Source organism: Scleropages formosus, chromosome 23 (genome assembly GCF_900964775.1).
Source record: "Scleropages formosus chromosome 23, fSclFor1.1, whole genome shotgun sequence".
NCBI classification, from domain to species: Eukaryota; Metazoa; Chordata; class Actinopteri; order Osteoglossiformes; family Osteoglossidae; genus Scleropages; species Scleropages formosus.
The window spans coordinates 7,726,903-7,730,618 of record NC_041828.1 but is presented as its reverse complement, the minus strand read 5'-3'; the positions used below and the strand labels follow the sequence as shown (position 1 = coordinate 7,730,618).

General features: G+C 51.2%; 1 long non-coding RNA gene across 1 annotated transcript; it reads right to left on the bottom strand.

The window, feature by feature from the left end:
* Positions 1 to 601: 601 nt before the first annotated feature.
* Positions 602 to 3,078, bottom strand: LOC108933375 (uncharacterized). The gene is made up of 4 exons (XR_001966058.1): positions 3,020 to 3,078; positions 1,932 to 2,092; positions 909 to 979; positions 602 to 808 (listed from the first exon to the last, which is right to left on the bottom strand). It is a non-coding gene; the product is annotated as an uncharacterized LOC108933375 (long non-coding RNA).
* Positions 3,079 to 3,716: the final 638 nt, after the last annotated feature.

Sequence of the window (3,716 nt, the reverse complement as noted above, 5' to 3'; positions counted from 1 at the left end):
CCACCAAACACATTGTGTTCATTCCTATCGGACCCTCTTTATTCCCCACCAAACACACTGTATTCATTCCCTATCGGCCCCTCTTTATTCCCCACCAAACACATTGTGTTCATTCCTATCGGACCCTCTTTATTCCCCACCAAACACACTGTATTCATTCCCTATCGGCCCCTCTTTATTCCCCACCAAACACATTGTGTTCATTCCTATCGGACCCTCTTTATTCCCCACCAAACACACTGTATTCATTCCCTACTGGACCCTCTTTATTCCCCACCAAACACATTGTGTTCATTCCTATCGGACCCTCTTAATTCCCCACCAAACACACTGTGTTCACGCTTTCCATTCCTCTACATGTCCTTTTATTCCCTGTAAAACACATTATTCCTTCCCCACTAAATGCTCTCTGTAATCCTCATCAAACACACTGTTCTCGGCCCCCCCCCCCGGACACCAAGCATGGAGCTACCCGGGACTGCGCTAGCAGCTCCCATGAGCGCCAGACCCCCGGACCCCCAGGACCCGGCGCGGTCGCCAGGGAGGCCCAATTAGACGTTCCCATGGAGAGGCGTGCTGCTCGCTGGAGGGGCGTGGGTAAGCAGAGGAGGAATCAATTAAAAGATGCGCGACCTTCGCCGGGATCCGTAGGAGACGCGGCGTCCAGATGAATCTGCATATGGAGGCACATCCTCCGTGCGTTTCTCCCGTCGGCACAGAGCGGAGGATCAGGTGCCCCAGCTCACCGGGGAGACCGCCAACCGTCCTGGAAGGAGGCCAGCATCCGGGCACATGTACCCAACCGCTCCTTTGTCAAGTGAAGGCAGAAAAGAAAAAAAATAGATATAAATAAATAAACAAAGAAATAAGTAAATGCATTAAAACAAAATGCTTATGAAAAATAAAACCTGAGGGAGAATGATTTCCTCGAGGGACGCTGCGGTGCATTGTGGGTGTTTACCTTGAATTTACAAAACATCTGTGAAAACAAAAGTTTTAGTCAACAAAGGCTTTGAGACTATAGGATTCTCTAGAGAAGGAACAGATAATGAACAGTTAGATTGCGGGAATTTATATGTGAAATTACATTCCGCACACAGTTCTCTTAATTTCTCTTTAATTAAATAATACTTTATAAAAAGGCGTGCACATCAACTAAATACTTGCGCAGTTACATGGTGGGTCCATAACCATTAAGACGTAAATAAAGTTTGCCCCGAGGGAGCAGCATCCAAATCTGATCCAACTAAAGGACAGATGATAGTTTAAAAAAGATAATTAACTTTTCAATTAAAGCTGCATCTTACATTGTTGTTTCTAATAGCACAAGAAGGCGGCGAAATAAGGAGGGAGAATTCTTTCATTATGTACTTTTTACCAGTGTATGATATGGGTGGGTGCTACATAACATTTTTACTGAGTTTGCTGCCAAAATGTAGCGAAATGTGTATATATGTATGGAAAGGAAGCAAATCAGTGCTTTTGAATAGAAATGGAAATACACACACACTTCGCAGCGTTGCTGGACAGTGTAGGACAGCGCAGTCCCCTGTCCGGTCAACACTGGCTGAAGAACAGTTCAAAATTTACCCCCGTCTTGCTTTCCTGTAGTTTTCGGCATCGCCATGACAACCACCCCCCCACCTTGGGCTGTGCGGACATGGAGCCAAAAGCAGCGTAAATAACACGGCGCCTTTACACGCAACATTTGAACTAGGCAGTTTTTATAAGAAATGAGCGATTATCTGTGATTGATTTTGGAATGCAAATATTCTAAGGGGGGTGGGGGTGCTTTAGCTGTCACAGAAATGGACTAATGGGTCGCAGGACGTCTCCCCTTGTATCTTGAAGCAGCATTGAGCCGAGCTGCGTGAGAGTGTGTGTTCCAGCACACATCTCCGCTGCACCCGTGTAGAGCGTAAGCCGCATACCGTGGTACACGTGGCCCTGGATAAGAGTGTCCGCCGAGCATGCTGGGAATCTTCCTGAGCTGTCCTGCTGACTTCTTCCTGCCACTCCAAAGTGTGTTGTGGCGCGTCACCCGAACTCTGTCCTGCGGCACAGTGAACAGCAGCAGCAACACACTGCTCCACTGTAGTAAAAAATAGAGTAAAAAAGGGTTTTGGGACCACGGGAGTAAATAAGAGCTGCTGAAAGACACAGTGCTGCATTTGAGTTTTGTGAGCAACGCGTAGAAAACGGTGCTCGACGAGAGTGGAGGGTGTTTATATCACGCTGCTTCAGACGTTGGAGATCCGCAGCACGGCGACGAGAGGAGCGACCTTTTGGGTGCGGAAAAAGCAGAGGGGAACGTTCGCCGTTTGGAAGTGAATCTCTCCCGCCTGCCCTGTGCAGACACGGAGCCGCACAATATTTAATTAGCAAATTAAATAATTTATCCAGGAGACATTGCAATCCTTTAATGTTGGATTTTCAATTTGTGTATAATTATTAATTCTCTGCTGACATTTACACACCCTGCGCTTAATTGAAGTCACCCAGCTGTTGTGAGGCGGCGGCGGCGAGCGGCGCACGGAGCGCCTGGATGGCGCGGGAGCACCGGCTCGCTCGTTAGCCTCGCACAACGGCACACCTGGGGTTCATCCAAGCAGCGGGGGTCAGGGGTCAAACAGATTTGCTCAATAATTATTGACAAGCAGATGTTGCGCACTAAATTGCGCGAGGGCACAAAGGAAGAGGCTCGGCTCAGGTTTCGGGATGGCGTGCGGGATAATAGGAGCAGATTTAGGGTGGCCATTGTTCTGCCCGACACGACTAGCGCCTGGAGACAGCGAGGAGATGCTGGAGCACGTGTGTGTGCGCGAGTGTGTATGTGCGAGCGCATAGAATGAAACACAGGCACACGAACCGTCGTCTCACCGTGGAGTTGTGGACCACTTCGCGGTGCTCACAGAGGTCAGGCAGCAGGGGGCGCAGCGGCTGGAGCTGCCACCTCCCAATTAAAAACCCACGTCTGATTCCCACCTCCTGCTCTAGTACCCTTGATGAAGGCACTTACCTTGGACTGCGCCAGTAAACATTACCGCGGTGTATAAATAGGCACGTCATCGTCAGTAGCATGTTGGAAGTCGCTCTGCAGGAAAGCATCAGATAAACAGAGGTAAATGCAGAGATCAGACGTGTTCAATGCGTCGCCAAATGCTGAAATATTCAGAAGTCGTTCGGCCGTCATTGTCAGTCAGCTGTTTGTCGGGGTCGCGCTGGTCTGATGTCTGTCCCGGACATGGGATCGAGGTGGGAAACAAAAGCAAAGTGAGAAGGAAAGGAATGAGCCCGTGCTGCGTGAGGCGACAGGAGCAGCCGAGCGGCGACCTGTCAGACGGGGCCGAGCGGCAACGACAAGGGCTTCCGTCGCGCTCGTCCGGCGACGCCTCCGCCCCTTCGGCGAGCGTCGTCCCCAAGCGCACCGCTCTGAACCGGTGGCCTGGCAGCGGAGGAGAGCGGCCACGTTATCAAGTGCCCGCACGTGGCCCGTGTGACGATTAAGCCCTTTTTCATCCGCCACCACATCCGCCTGGGCCACAGTCCGCCGCAGATATGGCACCGTGTCAGGCCAGCTGTGGCCCCCGTCCTCGTCGCTCCGTCGATCACGGGCAGGTCGAGGCGACCGGCGGAGGCGGAGATGAACGCGCCCTCCCGCGCGGTTGCAACGGAACTTATCCATCGCACTACTTGGGATTGGATCTCACCCGAAG